We start from the raw sequence: 19,956 nt of genomic DNA, 5'->3' as shown, positions 1-19,956 counted from the left end.
ACATCAAGAAAAAAATTAGAAACTTTAATGTTTCTTCTGCAGCACCATGGAATCTCAAACCTGGTAACAGTGAGACAATCAGTTTAACTATTTGGATGGATGGATGGATGGATGAGCTGGATGGGTACACACATAAATGGATAGACAAAAAGACATATGGATGATACATAAATATGTCATACATTATGATAACTACATAGATATGTCTTAAATATACACTTACAAGATGGAAAACTAGCCACCTATTCATTAATCATTTTCATATACTCCTTTCAAATTTTAAGAGTCTGACTAGTTTTATGAACCTCTTATTACTCAGGTAACTGAAATTGTTACCTAGTATTTGAAATCACCTTCTTTTCCTCTCCTTTTTCCTGGTCCAACCTATTCTGTGTCTTTCCCAATAATCACAGCACCATATTCACCTTCTTCTTCAGCTAATTTCTCTTTGAATTGTCTGTGGATTCCATTCCCTACAGTTTCCCTGTGATTATGTTTCAGCTTACTTTGCACTCGACACCAGACACTCATGCTATCAGACATCCACCATTATAAATTCATTCTTTTAGATTTGAAAGCTTATCATTTTCAAGAGTACTTTAAGAAAATGAAAGTTTTTTCAGGAAGAAGAATTTCTTTAGAAAAGCATTTCGGCTGTGAAAGAGACCACAAGACAAGGTAGGGCAAGTCTTACAAGAAGAGAAAATCAAATGTTACTTGACTCACACATCTACCTATGGTTATGTGATCATCAACAGCCAGCACTCAAAAAGTGTTTAGTTAACAACATACTTCCACCTACCAATACATGAATGTTCTAGTCTCTTTATTTGTCACTGTGTAAAATCCCAGATGAAACGCAGGGTAGGGAAGTAAGAGTTTGTTTTAGGTCCTAATTCCAGGTTGCAGTACATTATTGTGGTCCCATCACAGTCACAGCCAAACACAGAGTGAAATGAATGCGTGCACACTCGTTTGGTCATTTGTGCTCAGCTCAGTTTTTCCACTCTGATAGAGTTCAGGACCCTCAGCCTAGGGAATGGTGCCACTCTGACTGGACTGGATATTCCTGCATCAACTATAATTACTTAATTGGGTCAATCCAACATAGACATTCCCTCACTGAGACTCTCTTCCCAGGTTGTGGTCAATTGACAATTGAATCCAACCAACCATTACAGTAAGTTTTGCTAAAATGAAAAGAGAATACTAAAAAGGTTTATGCTTCTTGCCTCCTTACAAATGGATATAATCATTAAAATTTTAAAATAAGTCTGTGGACCCAAAATATTGCGCTTGAATTAGATATTGATGTCTTTGCAAAATTGTGGGATATATTGGAACTGACAGGCATCAGTAGATAGAAGCAATATTAGAAAGCATCATAGAAACTTATTCTATCCATGACAGGAATGGGTACCAACTCTGTATATTTTACATGTACACATTTAAGATGAGGAGAAAGATTCCAACCATTCACTGTGAGACAGGGAGGAAAAATGCCACAACTAAATTTAAATTTGCTTTTGTTGCTCTTTCCTTCCACTGGTTTCAATGAGTGACACACCTCCCCAGGTTAGGGCAAGGATTTCCTAATAAATCTGTTCTGAAACCAAAACTGCTTCCTTTCACAGCATTCAAAGGTGTATCCCTGATGGAATAGAAGACTGGCCTCAGTGTGTTGGAGGAAATCTTTAACAAGATATGCTCCAGCTTTACAAGGGCATGGAGAAGGGAAATCAGTTCTAACCAAAGAAATACTTAATGTGCAACAAGCATGCTGCTCTTCTGTGATGACTGCAAGTGAATCCGTCTTAATTTGTGTGAGGGTCAGTATCATTCTTTCTAAAGTTGTAAGTTGCCCAATTTCAAGTTGTCATGAAGAGAATCTTGAAAGGGATTCACAGATACGGTCTAAGATTGTATTACAAACGTCCTGCTCCATAATTAAAGTCATCCTTAACTTGCAGGTACTTTTCAGTAGGGCACTAGTTCAAGCTGTCTTTCTTGTGGCAGAGTATTCTAGGCTTTTTCCACCCCTTCTCCTCTCCTGCTAACACTAGCAGTAGCAGGGCAGGGCCATGTTGGTCTCTGCCATCTTATAAATGTTATGTATCCTCTTGATCATAGGACCCCAGCTGTGAAAAGCATCCAGCCCAGCAGCTCAGCTTCAGCTTCTCTGCCATCAGCATCCACCATTGTTTATTCTCTTGGTACTCTGTGATCATCCACCTCATGGCCAGGAAGTGGAGAGATGTCAGTCAGCTTAGAGGCACAGGAACTTGGTAGAAATGGGCCCCCTTGAGGATGGGCACGAGCTTGTTCACACTCGCATAGTTTTTCAGTGCCTAGAGAAGACTGGATAGGGGTTGTTTTCAGTTGTTGCTTCTTCCTCCACAGAACTAGCATCGTACTTCTCAAACTGCTTCCTTTCACAGCTTGCAGAGTCTGGGCCATGATGGACCTAACTACTAATTTTGTTTCCTCTTTTCATCATCATGTTGGTGGATTTACTGATAACTCGGTCTGCAAACACAGTGCTTGTTTGCATCTATTGGGCAACTTTAATGAGTTGGGTTTGCTTGAACTCCCCTAGTCATATTTTCCCTCTGAGTTCTGCCTCAGGCTTGCTGTAATAATATTTTCAATCAAGGGATCCCTGAGTTTCAGGAGCATAGTGGCTGGACCTACCTCACCTGCGTTAGCTATGGAAGCCTCCAGGCAGCAGCCTCACAGGAAGGCCAGCCCTGAGAACTGCAGTCTGATTTAATTTTTAATTTTAAGTGTTTGAGTGTTTTGCCTGCATGTGTGTAAGTATACACATGCCTGCAATGCCCATGGCGGCCAGAAGAGGGACTCAGATCCTCTGGAACTGGAATTGCAGGTGTTTGTTAACTGTCGTATGGGTGCTAGGAACTGAACCTAGTCCTCTGCAAAAGCAACTGGTGCTCTTAAATACTGAGCCATTTCTCCAGACCAACACAAATCAAAAGCAAAAATCAAGTCTAAACTTCTTAGCCCACATTCTGTGCATGTGCTGTCAATTCCTGGCTGGTACTTTGCTGTTTTGTGTTTGTTTTAGCCATTCTCTTAATAGTGGATTACATGGTCCAGGAGAGGGAAAGATGCCTCCCCAGCTTGTTACTGGTACTAGAAAAATGTTTGATTGAACATAAAACTTCAAACTAACCACAGTCAACAGAAAATTTACAGCCTCTAAAGATTGGTAGGAGGGACAGGGGGAAATGGAAGAAGTAAGTCATGAAAGATAGATAGATAGATGATGATAGATGATAGATAGATAGATAGATAGATAGATAGATAGATAGATAGAGGGACACAGAGATATTTTAATATCAGATGAGTTATAATTGACGACATAGAAAATTTTGCATGCTACAGTCTTGCCTACATCTTTATTTACTCATTCAGTCAAAAATTATTTATTTACAAGACTGTAGAAATGGCTCAGTGGTTAAGAGCACTGACTTCTGCTGTAGAGGACCCAGGATAGGTTCCCAGCACCCACTGGTGGCTAACAACCATCCATAACTCCAGTTCAGGGTATCCAGTGCCTTCTTATGGCCTCTGTAAGGCACTGCACACATAAGTGTACTTACATGCAAGCAAGACACTCACACACCTGAAATATAAATAAATAAATCCCCCCCCCCAAATTTTAGAGATAAATGTCTCCCTTAGTCCCAGCTGACCTGGAACTCACTATGTAGACCAGGCTGGCCTTGGTCTGACAAAGATTCACTCTGCTTTCCAAGTGCTGGTATTAAAGGCATGTGCAACCACACCAAACATCAAAAAATTGTTAGTGATTTATTCATTATTCATGTGATATCAAATTCTATATTCATGTAGCTATACTACAAAAAAGCACACACTGTCGAAGCAATGCAGTCTTCTTTCTTGAAAGAAAAACACTGTGGCCACTTGCTCTGGAAAGTTTCAGTAACTACTCCTAGCAGAGAGACATCAAGTTTCTTCTAGGGAGCATAGATTACTTCCCACCATGTGCTGTAAATACAACAAAGCTCTATGCACTTAACAGAATCTTTAAAAATGGTGATTCTTGGATAGTTAAGATGACAAGCCAGTAAGGGTAACTGCAGTACAAGTCTGGTGACTCAAGTTTGATCTCCTGAACCCACTTTGTGTAAGGAGAGAACCAACTAAACAAAGTTTTCCTCTGACCTCCACATTCACATTGTGGCGCACACACACACCACCCTCATAATAAATGAATAATTTAAAATTGTTACTTTATAGCAGCTAGACCTTTGATAATATATTTACATAACCCAAAAATTCATGTTTATTTTATCAAAGAAGTGGATTTCTTTGAAGAAGTAGCTAAAGGAATATTGGCATTAAAAGACTGAAGCAACAATTTTTTTTTTTTTTTTGGTCTCTTTGAGACAGGGTCTCCCTGTAGCCCCAGCTGGCCTGGAACTCACTATGTAGACCAGGCTGGCCTTGAACTCACAGAGATCCACCTGCCTCTGCCTCCTGAGTGCTGGGATTAAAGGCATGTGCCACCACGCCTGGCCTGAAGCAACAATTTTATATTTTTACATAACAAGTTTCTCAAGGAAAATTCAACCATTTTGCCTATGCATGCCTTAAAAATGTCTTCACTCACACATAAATTTTATGTCCTTTGTCAGAGTCCTGGATTTCAAAGGAGATGCAATTTTGTGGGAAAGAAAAGGGAAGAGGTATTAATGTTCCAACTGCTCACAGATGGGAAGAGATGCTGACTAGTTCAGGAAAAAAAGGAAGCACAAACACCTCTGTTCTTTGGACTGGAGTTATTCCATTTGTTATTCTGGAGGGAATAATGAGCATATTTAACCTCGAAAGAACTGACCAAACAGAAACCCGAAGGAATCTCACCCTCCTACCCTGTGGTCAGGATGTGCATACAGTGCAAGACCAACTGCAAATGTTCCTGGGAAGTTGATCCAATACAGCCTGGCCAAGTGTGGCTGGCTCTAAAGTGAAGAATGTATACCATTCTTTATATTTTATTGTCTTAAATTTTTCATGAAATCTAACTTCCCATTACATGTTTTTAAAGATTCTGTTCTTTAATTTGTTGGATCTATGCTTATATTGTAGTACATCTATATCTTATTTTTCTGTCGCTTCCATGAAATACCTGACTAATTCTTTTTCATAGGAAAAAGAATTTTATTTTGGATCACAGTTTGAGGGTACAGTCTGTCATGACAATGGAAGTTAAAGCAGCAGGAACATGAAGTAACTGGCCACATTTTATTTGCAATCAGGAAGATGGGAGCAGTGAATCCTCATAGTCAATACACTTCCTCCTTTTTATACATCCAAGAATCCAGCCCAGGCAACAGTGTCACCCACAGTGGACCAACCTTCCAACCACAATTACCATAATCACGATAGTCACCAATAGGCATTTTCAGAAGCCAATCTCCCAGGTGACTCTAGAGCTCATCAAGTTGACAATTAAGATTAACCATCACAGCTTAGAATAAAGTAATAATGTAACAATGTTTTATAAAGAAAAACACTCTTTCAAGCTGCATGAAGAGTTTTGGAGGTTTTCAAAGGACTGTGGATTGGAGAAATGGGTCAGTGGTTAAAGCATCTGTCATGCAGGTATGAGAGCCTGAGATATGATCCCCAGACGCACATAAATGCTTGGTGGGTGGGCATGGAAACCCTTCTATAAGTCCAGCCTCAGAAGGCAGAGAAAGAAGGTCACAAGAGCAAGACGGCTAGCACATCTAGTCATATTTGGTTTAATTGAGACATCATGTCTCTAGAATAAGGTGGAATAGTGTTCAGGAATGATTCCTAAAATAACTTTGGGCATTTACATGCACTTATACCTATGTGTGCTGACAGACACATGTTCCCAAACATATGAAGACATGCATGCACATAAACATGCATATTACACACATACATGAAAACGGAAAAAGTATAGTGGCTGGTATAAATGTAACAAATTCTGAAAGTACATGAATCTAGTTCCATTACTGTTGCTCTAAAATGCCCTTAAGAGTTAGTTTATTCCACAGTGTGAAGCTATTATCCTTAACACTCCTAGAGAGAAGTTGCAGAATAGAAGCTGCAGAAAGGACCAACCTGAGCCTAGTACATTATGAAACTGCATAGATGCAGTTTTTTCTGAAAAAGAAAATGTTTCCTTCTAGTGCCATTTCCCACTAATTTTCCTAAGTCACTTAATGTTTTTCCCATATCACCAACAATTTCTGTATCTATCTGTGGCTCTACCTCCACCACACACACACACACACACACACACACACACACACACACGCAAAAGTTGAGAGTTTGACATCAGTTTGATGAATACATGAATGATGCTTTCTGGATGGTTCTCCACAGAGAAAAGCTAAATGAGTTGTTATTGATACTTAGATTCCTCATGCAGGAAGTCTGGGGTGTATAACATACTCTGGGGCGAGGACATACTCAGAATGCTGAGTGGTTTTATGGTGACTCACCTAGATTGCTAAGCACAGAAACTTGGAATTGGGAGTTAATATTACTATCACCAAATCCAACCTTCCCATTAAAAGTTAGGGAAAAATAGAGAATCATAAAGGTCACCAAAAATGACCAAGAGCTTAATAATTCATTACAGATTATAGAAAGATTGGATAATGTTGGGTTCCTGTAGTGTAGGAGAGGAAGCAGCAGCACGCTCTGGCATCATCTTATAGTTGGGTCTGTCTAGGAGAATTATCTTTTGGAGTCTCAGCATCCTTAGAGTTCTTTATTGCATTGAATTCATATGCCTTTCAAAATATGGTTCCTGTGGTCAAAAGCACAAAAATTATAAATACATTTCCACCAATATACACTGAATTTTCTCTAAATTTACTGTTGTAGCTGTGGAAAACTGAAAATTAACCGTTTGGATGTTACTATCAGCACCTCTCAAAGAGACTCCGTAGAAAGTATATCATTGGAAGTCCAAACTGGAAAACAATGCACAGGTTTCACAATGACTAGAACTGATGTTAGACTTTTGTTAATATTACAAAAACTGCATTGTTCTAAGTACAGTACTGGAGGGAGGCATAATCTTTTCTGAACTCCCATTGTAGAGTGAAGGAAGAATACAGAGACATTGCAAGTCGACTGTAATCATTCTGAGAGAGAAAAATAAAATGACCATATCAACTGGTCAACATAAATTCCAGATGTTTACTTTCGATAAATAAAAAAGATTACAATATACCTTATTGATATATACAGTGAAAAAAAGTAGAGATAGAAGCTGGAGCGGTATCACTGAATTCTCAAGTTTAAGGGGAAAAAGACAAACATCACTTGTCATAAAGTAGGCAGGTAATTCAAAGCACTGGATAGTTGCCCAGCTGCAGCTGCCACTGTGGAACCCTTCCTCTCTGTCCCCCCAAAATGTGGTTCTCCTGACTAAACAAATAGAAAGTAGTTTGTAACCCATTAGGATTGCTGTACATGATGTCTTAGTAACCTCAGGAGAGGTAAGACCAACTGTTAAATGTTTACTAACTTTAAAGACATTCTGAGAGACAAGATTTTTAATCATCAGACATTTACATAATACTTTGTTTTAGTTTGAATATTTTGTATGATGGCCTAAAGAAAAAGGAGAGACTGGTCACATTTCTGAACAAATGAACCTGTTGTCCCCTGAACTTTATTTTATGTTGAGATATTTTGCTCTTCATAGACAAAAGAAACTCTTAATTGAAATAATCAGCCTTGTGCTTATACTCACTCTGCAAGGTCTGTGATAAAGGATTAAAGAACAACCAAGGGGTGGGAGAGATGGCTCAGCAGTTAAAAACACTGGCTGCTCTTGCAAAGGACGCAGATTCAATTCCAAGCATCAACATGGCAACTAACAATTGTCTGTAATTCCACTTCCAGGGAAATCTGATGCCCTCTTTTGATCTCTGCTGGCACTGCATGACACAGGTGTACTTATACACACACAGGTAATACACTCATACACATAAAATTTTTAAATTAATAATAATAAAAGAACAAGCAATTTTGAGCATTTAATCATAAGGTGAACTGTATTTAATTACATTTGGTGAAGTTGTTCAATATGGATCACATTTAACAAAATATACATGACCCTTTCTGGATCCTGAGAAACCACAGTGCTTTGCCAGCTGGCTTGTTGGTGGCAGTGCAGACCGCATGCATGACAGACCTGATGCTTGTATAGAACTGAATCTTCTAGCAATCTCAGGCAACACCCAAACCACATGCAAATTCCACCAACTAAGGGCAAACCAGAACTTCGTATTTGTTTTCTATTTTAAAGAGAATGCCTTCTATTTTTAAGTAACAAATAGAAGATATGAACACCCCTGTAGATATTCAACTTCAGTGACAGTAGGATTGGTATTTCAGTCAGTGTGTCCTTTATCTCAGCATGTCTCGCTGTGGGAGGAAAAAATAAAGTTCTTACCTATGAGCATTGTGGACAGATCACCATCTTAAAATCCTTTGCCATATGAAAAAGGTTTATAAAGGAGGCTTTATAGTGCAGCTAAATAAGCTATGTCAGTTTAACAACATGGGCTGTATATAATTTAAATTTTTAAATGTGATTCTCTTAATTTTAAAATAACAATCTAATTTCTTTGTGTTTTGTTAATTGACATTGAGGGACATTTAGTGGCTATTTACTACAATTTTAAAAAGGGGGCTGATTATGGAGATCAGAACAGTCCCCCCCGCCAAATTAAAACTAGTACTCACACAAGACCCAGATGTCTACAAGTCTTGGTTATATAACTGAAAGAGTCTATGTCCACATTCAAGAGACTTGCACTATTCACAAAATCCAGGAAACGAAATGAGTGCAGATGTGGATCAACAGACAAATGGGAAGAGCCATGGTACAGATGAACAATGAAATTTTATTCATCATAAAGAAAAATGAAATCATGATATTTACAATAAAATGATTGAAATTGTAAATCACTTTTTGCAAGAAAAACAGACTCAAAGACAAATATTGCATGCTTTCTGTTATATATGGAATCTGGACTTAACTTATGCATGATATATACTACACATATAATATGTGAGGGTGTGTAGGCTATTAAACTAGAGAAGATGATGAGAGGGCACGGGGGACCTTGACCAGAGTAAGAGAAGTAATGGAATATATGTGATATGAAATCACAAGGGAAGATATCTGGGAGGAGGAAGAGAACCAGCCAGAGTGAGGCAGGGAGCTAGGAAGAAGGGAAGTGATGGAAGATAAGAATTACAGCAAAGCCCAAAGACAAGTATGTGTGAAAATGGCATAATGTAGCCCATTACTTTGTATTGATTTTGAAATGCCTAAATGCTGAGGTGGCTAAAGAATTGTAATGAATGAGGTTCCAAACCAGGTGGGCTGCTACATGCCTGTAGTCTCAGAATTCTGGGAGCTGAGTCAGAGGGATCCCAGTGAGGACAATATACAGTCCAGCCAGGGCTACATAATGAGTTCTAGGACAGCTGAACTCCAGAATGAGATCTTGTCTCAAAAACAGACATATTTTCATTATCCTTTCATCAGTTGATGGATATTTAGGTTGCTTTCATTTGTTAGCTATTGTGAACAGAACAACAGTGAACTTGAATACGCAAGTATTGCTATAGTAGACCTTCGAGCCCTTTGGGTATATTTCAAGGAGTGGTAAAGCTGGATCATATAATACATCTATTTTTAGCTTTTTAATGAAGAATTCTCCACACTAGGGTTGGAGAAACAGCTCAGTGGTTAAGAACGCTATATGCTCTTGCAAAGGACCTGTGTTCAGTTCCCAGCACCCACATGGTGGCTAACAACCATCTGTACCTCCAGTTTCAAGGATTATAAGCTTTTGTCACTGCACCTGGCATTTTATGTGGGTGCTGGGGATACAAACTTACATCCATAGGCTTGTACTACAAGTACTTTACCAAACTGACCACTCTCCCAGTTCTTCTATGATTTGTACTTGTAGTTGATATCTGATTCTCTGCACCTGGTATAAAGATTTCTATTTTTTCTACGTGTTGATGGGTGTCAACACATACATGAAGAGAACAACTTTGAAACCACATTGAAGATTTTTTGAAAGCTGAGCATAATACGGGCTCAAAGAATTGGGCATCAGGTGGTTAAAGTATCAGAGGAAGAATTTGAAATCAATGTGGTGAGATTTGCACTGCATAACTTTACTCACATATAATTGCTCACACATTCTGAAAATGGATGAGGCCATGGTCAACTACAGTACTTCAGTCTGATTACATGCATATGTTTAAAAGAGGGAATTACCGAGTAAATACTCACAGCGTGCATTAGTGTAAAGAGTTTTTTAACTAACAATTTAGCTCTGGGACCTCCCAAACCTTCTAGCACATGAATTACATAACTATAAACACATGATTTATTTTGTGATAGTTGGCATATGGTACCAGTGAGAATAAATATGAGGCTTGATTTCTCATTTGGGCCAGTTGATGTGATTCAGAGAAAGACATATTCCAGAGATGCGTGACAATTGTAGGTAGCCAATTTAAAGACATGTGACCACAAGAGAACTCAGATGCGAGAACAATGTTAGATCAGAAGTCAACCACTGAACAGATCAAACATTGATTCCATGAAGCAGTTCTTTGCACAATTATCTTCTGTTTTCTCTAGAAGTTTTCTAATGACTTTGTCCTGAAGGTGTTGGAATATTAGCATCATGTGGTTTAAATACTCAGACATTCCTATGTCTTGAATTTCAAGGACTATGAGGGTAGTGACACCACCTGATCCATACTACATCTTTCTATCAATGAGCAAGTGTCAGTCAGAATTCCAAACACCCCTGATGATTGACAGCTATATCCCAAAGTCACATTTTGCATGCTCCCTGAAAATCTATGTCAAAGTCTAACAATATTACAGAATTTTATAAAATTTCTCTACTTATGCGAAATTGTCAAAAGATAATGTGGGGAACAGAAACTGTCAGTAATTCTTGACCCTGTGTTTCTCAGGTGAATGGTGCTAATTTATTTCCTTCTTTGCAGTTTTCAATGACCTCATTCATATTGCTGCTCTAAGCCAGGCCTAATCATTTAGCTTTTGCAAAGTGTCCTGCACTTGGTCTAAAATAATACCAGAGGTCTCCAGGAAGTCTTAGGCTGGAATTTTTGCATTTGAAACAGCAAGGAGAAAGTTCAGGAAAAATACAATTTAGGACATAAAGATTATACTTGCCTCTTCCTGGAACTTCCCAGGCCTTTCACCCATTCCTAGTCCTTCTGAAGGAAATCTCTTCTTAAATATAGAAAATCTAATAATTTTATACTCCTTCTTGCTGCTGGGCATTAAAACTCTCTAAGTATTTCTTCGGGACCTTGCATGATGAGTATGCAGATATCCCTCTCTCTAGAACTTAAACTTCTAAAATTCTGAATGTCTTCTGACTATGCTACTGTTTTATGAAAATCTGTTCTCAGAGTACCTGTACCTGCAGGAAAACTTCCCTTCGTAACTGACATTCTGACATTATAATCAAATGTCTACATCCTCTGTGCTTAGGGAATGACTTGAAGTATTCTGGGAAAAGTTCAGACACTGCCTTTCCACCTTGTATTAGTTAACTGGTAATATCGAGTGGAATTAATGCAAAGAGTATTAACTTTTTGCGGTTGTTTTATACTATTCTTCGGTATTCTCAGAGTGTTTCAAGTATTCTCTTATTATCTAAACCTGACAAATTTATGAGCATCTTTTCATTTCATTTTTGAAATATAGAATTCATGGACTGTTTTCTAAATGCAAAATGCCTACCTTCTGAAACATAAAAATAGAAATGTTGCTTTTGGTTGGTAAATAAATTTGCTTATTCATGAGAGTCATATCTTCTTTTAAAGCATCTCAGTAACATTCTCCAGTTTCTGGTTTAGAATAATGTTTGTTTTTCCCCCTTTGACACTGCAGTACCACGGCTTTATGACACAACAGGGTGTGCTTGGCTGGTGTGTTAATATCACAGTTTGAATGCAGTAAGCCATGAATTCAAAGAAAAGAAACTAAAAAGGACAAAAAAGTATATTACTAGTTGAATAAAGTACATCCTGAAGTGGTAATTCAAGTTTTATTTTGTCACTTTATTAATGATACTCATTACGTTATAGAGTATTATATTACATAAAAGCTATATTCCCCCAACTGTATGTGGATAATGTGGTAATTCCATCAAGACATTCTGCAGAGCTACAAACTACCTGAGTAAAGCCTGAGTAGTTCACGTATTAGCACCAGAACCTAGGATGGAATAAAAGCTCTGATTTCATTCGCATTGGGAATACATTGTATATCACAATATGTATCTATATCAATCAGATATACTAAATACACACCACTGAAGTGAAACCATATGAAGAAATGATCAGCTATCACCTTGTATAGGAAGACTTCCTCCCGTCTCTTGGAGCCTCAAATCCCTTCCTATTTCTGTCCACCAAGGATCCAAAATGCCAGAAAGTGTGGAAAATCAGATATATCCTGTCCAAATGAGAGATGAGGAGTGCTTTCCCCAAGTTAGCCATCTAAGCCGGAGCTTACAGTCTTCTGTACTGTAAGGAGAGAACACCCAGGAGTATGCTATGCTGTGTGTTTGCTATAGAGTCACTGCCAAGGGGCCTTGCATACTTCTGGGGACCACAGAGATTTTAATACATTTCCCATCAAAATCTCAGACAGCTCTTCTTGACTGAAAAATAAACCACAGGCTCCATTAACAAGGACTGAGAAATAACAGTAAAGCTTGGCTATAGAGCTGTGGCAACCTATGGCGATACACGGAAAATCATGGAAATAAAAGCTAACATTTATTAAATATATATTCTGCCCTTCACTGGTCTAAGTGCTCTGAATGCATCATCTGCTTTAATCCTTCCACCCCATGAGTAGGTGCTGTTAATTGCACCATTTACCAGAACACCAACAGACAGCTTGCAGTGATCGTGATCACATAGCTGGCTGGACTAAAGACTTCACTGCCTAGAAGTAAACATAAGCGTCCACTTTTATAACCCAGGCTGCTTGTACCACCACTGCTCACAACCACATCCTGATAACCCATCCATGGGATGGTGTTTCCTCCACTTTTCCAGAAGGAGGAATTGCACTCGAGAAAACCTGCTTTTGTAGCTTTGCTTGGGAAACGTCCCAGTCATATGTGAATAAGAGAAAGCGTTTACCATGCTCCAACCCCCAGAATTCTAGGTTCTGTGAAGAAGTCATATACGGTTCCACCAAGCTGAAAGCAAGAGAAAAATAATCTCTTGTGATCTCTTCCTAAAGGGCTTCAAAGAGAGAGTAAAGAGATAGGCAAAATGGATATTATTTAAAATACAGAAACTAAATCCAAATTGACAGGAACCAAGATCTGTGCTGAGAGTTTAGTGTGCCTCAGATAGGCAAAGTAAGAGAATCAATGCAACACCCAAACACAGAATAGGATCAGAAATTGGGTTTAAGAAAGATGTACCTTAATTTAAGATAACTTTAATAAGCACTGGATATGTGCCTTTAGGAATATCACATAGCATTTCCAAATCTGTTTCCTCATAGGTCAACACTGTCCACTTTACAATAGTGGCATTAATGCCACATATTTATGACTATAAAAAGTGATGTGTGGGGCAGTGAGGTGGCTTGCTGAGTAAAGTACTTTTTGGGCAAGTCTGAAGGTCTGTGCAAAGGTTCAAAGGAGAGAGCTAACTTTACAAAGTTGTCCTCTGACCTCCACATGTGCCTTGTGCCAAGCGCAACTGCATACACACCATTAGACACACACATACACACACAAATATATGTACATATATACATACATAAATTAACATAACATGCATTGAATTTCTGGCCTGCCTGGAGAAAGAAATACACTTAATTGTATAAATGGAAAGATAATTATCATGATAGCACCTTTTATGATCATTTCCTATTCTGTAAACATCAGCATTATTTTGCTGTATTAAAATGTGGTGATTCTAATGGTGTTTGCCAGAGTAAGGAAATGGTCCTTAAGGAACTGAAGGACCAGGGTTGGTTGTCATTGGTTCTACTGGGCAGACAACTCCCTTTAACAAGCTCATTGCTTTGAACAGCTAGTATTCCTGTTACAGGAGGTCTAGGCAGTAAGTTTCCTAATGGCTATTACATAGCATGAGGAGAGAGACTTGGAAAGAGAGAAGGACAGGGCGATGGGGGAAGGCTAGCAAACTGGAGAGTAAGTTATATATATGCCTAAATCAGGTTAACATCCAGCAGAAAGGTAACACGAGTCATAAATGTGAGTCACTACATAGGTAATCCAAGCTTTTCTGATAATCACATCTAAAATGAATGAGATAAGTAAATTTAATTTCAGGTCTATATTTTAGTTAATGTATTAAATCTAAACATGTTATCCTTTTGACATATCGGTATATAGAATTAGAATTATGAGTTATTTCATATTTTTATACCATGTCTTTGAAATGTCATGTCTTGATTTGAGACTAACTACATTTCCAGAGCACAACAGATGCAGTGGCTGGTGGTCTTCCTGTTGGAAAGCATGCAGATAGGTGATATAAGTTCATTACCACTTGCTCCCAGCAGCTTCTAGTAAAATCTAGTTGAAGTGAAAAACCTCATTTCACAGATTTCATGGTCCCAACACCCTCAACCAACTCCCATTCTCTATTTCAGAATGGCTTTCCTGAGGAAGCAGTCTCCTGAGACCAGTAAGTTGATGACATCCAATAAAAGAGAAACTCAAAACTTCAAAAGCAAATTCAAGTCAGACTCAAAGTAAATGCTAGATCCAGGGACTATTGCTCCTTTACATCAGTAGAGTCTTCTAGATCTCTCCTGTGAGGGAGAAGAGGAAGTCTGAGTTTTCTTTTGGTTCAATAGTTTATTTTCTACAGATTGACATTCTATATTACCCTGGAATCTCAGTATGGAGTTCCTTATATGTCAGCACTGTTATGCGAGCTCTGTGTGTTATTTTTCCACCCCAAATGCTACTTTATTATGAACCTTTTTTTAGGGGAGGAAACAGAGAAAGTGAATTCCAGTGGTGTGTTTGAAAATCAATACGAGACAGATGTGAAAATCAAACCCAGGCCATTACTTTTGTAACCACCTTCCCTTACTCTAGGGTCTTGAGTAGCCAGTTTAAGCTCAAAACTAATGGCAGTGCCAGTAATCAGAGAAGCAATATATGTGGTTCTAGATTAAAAAGCTGGTGTCCTGATCTCATCAGCCTGGGGACTGAGGCTCCTCATCAGCTCCCAGGATATGAATTAACTTCAATAATGCACAGATACTTCTCTGCATCATCAGTTTCATAAATTAACTCTTTAGGGAGTTTGAAAAGTAGGCTCTTCAAATCTCTTTGCGTATAGTCAAGAAGAACACAGCTGTTATATTCAGAAGATTCTTGGCAGCTAACAGACAATTCCATAAAAGAAAATCATTGGCAGAGGAAAAACGCCTTTCATTCCGTATTGACCTTAGTCTTTTTTTAATTGTCTCTCTTTTCTACTGAATTTTTGTGAATTTTACACAATTTATTTTGATCATATTTTGATCCTTTTCTGTACTTAGGTTGCATTACTTTGAACAATTCTAAAGGCATGAGGATCTGAAAAACATCAATTTTGAAAGATTTACAGGTCTGATAAATGGGAAGTAACTGAGAGATCATCACCCATGGCAAGATCCCCAAGAACCTGAGGAAGAAACGGTCGTTGCCCATCAGGCCTTCACTCCGCCTTTTATCCATGCCCTGTCCCAAACCCTATGATGCAAGTATCTGGGACTAGGATTGTATGCAATGTAAATCTCCCCTCTTCATCATTTCATTTAATGTTCAAGATTCCTTGCACCTACTCAGTGCTAATTTGCCCTCCAAAGCTATGGGAACCAACATTCAGGAAAAGAATAAACTTTGTGCCATCATTCTCTTTATTTGCTAATATTGTGAATTCAAACATACTATTGAAACCTTTTAAAGATCCTCCTCTCTTTCTCTGTTTCTCTATGTATTTATATTTGTATGTGTATCTGCTAAATGTGAACAATACTACATCCCCCCCTAGATAAATTATAAAATCCAAGTGTATATAAAATGATCAGTACAGTGCCCGGCACCAGCTGGTTTCTCTTCAAATTGATATTTTTAGAAGTGAGGTGAAGCTTCCCTTTACCCAGATTGTAAATTTTACTCAAGACTGAGAGTTTTAATTGATAACGAGGAATAGATGCCAGCCTTCAAATAGCTCTGTCTGATAGACAATGACATGCTGGTCTTCCAAATTACGGTTGAAGACCAATGAGGAAAGGAAACACAAGGTCTAGGTTTCAAAGTCAGCTAACTGCTGCTTCCAGTGTTAACTTCTGTATCAGATGATGTGAGGCTTCTCCTAAAATAAGTATGTAAAGATGAAGAAAACACTGTTTTATAGCCTTTTATCAAGCCCACAGAGGGTGCTAACAGTCTGTTGAAGCATCACAATCAAGCAAACGCCCTTCCTCTCCAGGTTTCTGCATTCATAAATTTGGTCTGCTTCTAACCTAGACCTGCTGAGTCACAATGGAAAGCCCACATAGGCCCTCTGACCACAACTTTTCTCTGATTTAATGAGGGCTGAAATGGAAAAGCAGGGAGTTTGTGGTCATCACTTGAGCTTGAGCAAAAACCAAAGCCATGCCCTGCCCTCTTCGGCTTTGTTGAGTCATTGGAACAGAGTGGCGGATCAGAGAACTGGGCCTACCCTGAGAAGTTGAGGAGTATGTAGGTGTTGGGCTTCTTGCTTCCTCCTCTAAGGAGCTTTGAACAGACTAACTGCTAATCCATAAGAGGACGGTGTAAGCTCCTCGTCTTCATGACAGACTTATTCAGGTCTTCAGTACCTGTGTTATTAGATGGACATGTGGCAGGGTCACATTTCCTCAAAGAGCGCACTATTGTGAAATGCTAACAACTGAAGATCACACAAGGCTGAATTAGTGCAGAGTCCAGTTGATGCATTATAAAGATACACACTGTTTCCTAACTTTAGTACGTCTTCTATCCTAAATATGTCTATCATAAGACCCCTTAACATAAACCAGAGTAAAGAGATTAAGTAAAATATTAATAAGTCCCTGGATATAGTGGCATATAATCTCTAATCCCCACACTTGGGAACTGCAGGTAGGAGAAAATAAGAACTCAAAGCCAGCCTGGGTTACATGAGACTCAGTCTAAAAAAAATGCTAAAAGAAAACAAATACATTTATTCATTCAGGAAGCACTGATCAAGAACCATCAGTAGGCCCAGATGTAAATTGGCACTAGTATTTTCTTTAAATTCTTTATCCGCTGGAGGAAGTACGATTTTGTAGAATCCCCACAAGATACGTGATGTGTCTAATGAAGAAATGCGGGAAGCATTACTTGAGTTCCCTCGAAAGAGTGTGAGCTTGGACAAACATCAGAGCTTAGGAGGAGGCTAGTGGAATGAAAGTCAAGCAAACGAAAACATCCAACAGACTTCTCATGCCCCTTCTTCGTTCTCAGTAGGGTACTTTCCCTTCAACTCCGTGGGGCAACCTCTAGACCATCAAAGTCGATTTCCGCTGACTTTCCATCCACACAACCAGAGCTGAGCATGGATTCGCACCAACTCCCCCGCCTCCCAGTGTCAGAGGTTCTGGTATCCCAATCACTGACCTGACTGACATTTGTAGCCACGCCTCCTGCTCCCCTCAAACACTCGTAACCAGCCTTCCCTTCTCTCTACTCCACCCTCCTCCCCAGCATTTTCCTTGGATTATAACAACACTCATGTCCCGCATGTCAAAAAAATAAAAAGAATTAAGGAAAACTTTCTCTTGGGGTCACATCCACTTTTCTCCATAGATTTTTACTGAAGATCCTCAGAAATTCAGTCTCCGCTGCCTGTTTTCTTCAGTCCTCGCTCCAGTGCCATGTGGTCATTGCACGATCTTCATCTTGGAAAGTCGCTGCTGTATCCGTCACAGTCCAGTGTCCTTTTCTTCAGATTCTCTTCTCTAGTCCCTGACCCCCTGTGGACTTGAGACTACCCTCACTCTCTGTATGACTCTCTGTCGCTCCTTCTCCGTTTTCCTTCTTGGACTCCTTTCTACCATTTGCCATTTAAATGTCGATGTTCCCCAGGGTTTTGGCTGTGCTTCTAGCTGCCTAGCATCCCCCTGTTCCCGACTGTTTTCTAAATCCCAGACTTCCAGTTGCATCTGTGAGCTCTACAGCACCTTTCAACAACTACTTTTATTTTCTGACTAAATTAGTTAGAATCCGTTGCTGTTGCTAGGAACAGAGAATGGAGGGTATTTGGCTTAAAGACAAACCTGGTAAAAATAGAACAGGGAATGAAGTTGTGTATGAGGAAGATGTGAGTAAACTGGAGCCACCACACCAACTAACAGCGGGGTGAATGAGAAAGAGAATGAAAACACACCTCAGCCGACATACGGTGTTCAGGCACAGAGATGCAATTTCAACACACATACATTTTAAAACATATTTGACAGAATGGGAGAAAATCTTCACCAGCGACACATCTGACAGAGGTTGACTAACCAGAATATATAACGAACTCAAAAAACAGAGAACCAAGACAAGAAGCAACCCAATTGAAAGATGGGCTAAGGAGCTGAACAGAAAGTTTTCAAAAGAAGAAGTAAAGATGGCTATGAAACATCTTAAAAGATGTTCAACATCACTAACAATTAGGGAAATGCAAACTAAAACCACTTTAAGATTTCATCTTACCCCAGTCAGACTGGCTAAGATCAAGAGAACAAATGAAACTAAATTTTGGAGAGGATGTGGGGAAAGGGGAACACTCATCCATTGCTGGTGGGGCTGCAAATTTGTTCAACCCCTATGGAAAGCAGTGTGGAGAACTCTTAAAAAACTACAAATGAACCTACCATTTGACCCAGTTATACCACTCCTTGGCATATACCCAAAGAACTCATCCTATTGCAGAAACACTTGTACATCCATGTTTGTTGCTGCTCTTTTCACAATAGTTAAGAGATGGAAGCAACCTAAGTGTCCCTCAGTTGATGAGTGGATAATGAAAATGTGGTTCATATATACGATGGAGTTTTACTCAGCAGTAAAGAAAGAGGAAATCATGAAATTTGCAGGTAAATGGATGGAACTAGAAACTGTTATACTAAGTGAAGTAACACAGACTCAGAAAAAAAATCAACATATGTTCTCCCTCATATGTGGATCCTAGAACCAGACTCTGATAAATGAGTATGTAGCCAGACATAACTACAGGAACCAGGATAATGGAAAGGAAACAGGGAGATAACGGAAAAGAAAGACCCTAAAAGAGAATAACAGTAGGAAAGAGGCCTTAATAAGGGAGATATGGATAAAAATTGGGTTAGTTTAAGGGAGGGGGGAGGGGAGTGTATACAAGGAACCTAGGGGATAAAGGGAAAGTAGGAGCTCAAGGGAGGTAGGACCATAGGAGAAGAGTATTAGTAAGGGAGATGGGGAAAATGGGGGCACCTTAAGTGGGAAAACCATGATGGAGGGGTGAGACAATACGAGAGATAAACAATGCTTAGCTAGTTTTGAAAACCAGAGGGAACCATATTACTTCTACAACCTACTGACAAATTATACATAACAGATCAAGAAATATGTCTAGATAAGGTTTATCTGAGAACAACTTGTCTTTGCTCAAGATTTATCTACATGACACACAGTAACTACAAGTACCAGACTGGTAGAACTAACCTCCTTGGATGTTTAACAGACATACTTTGAGGCCTATAATAATTTGGTCAGAGGGACATAAAGGACAGTTTTTGCTCCCCTAAGTCAACTAGTTCCAGGGGAG

The 19,956-nt window shown here is 39.0% G+C and overlaps 1 pseudogene; it reads right to left on the bottom strand.

Moving 5' to 3' along the window:
• Window positions 1-2,059: 2,059 nt before the first annotated feature.
• On the bottom strand, window positions 2,060-15,848 carry LOC103734664 (annotated as a pseudogene).
• Window positions 15,849-19,956: the final 4,108 nt, after the last annotated feature.

Source organism: Nannospalax galili, unplaced genomic scaffold, assembly GCF_000622305.1.
Source record: "Nannospalax galili isolate Female #2095 unplaced genomic scaffold, S.galili_v1.0 scaffold255, whole genome shotgun sequence".
In the NCBI taxonomy this organism is placed as follows: Eukaryota; Metazoa; Chordata; class Mammalia; order Rodentia; family Spalacidae; genus Nannospalax; species Nannospalax galili.
The sequence above is the reverse complement of the archived record's forward strand: the minus strand, read 5'-3'. Positions and strand labels throughout refer to the sequence as shown.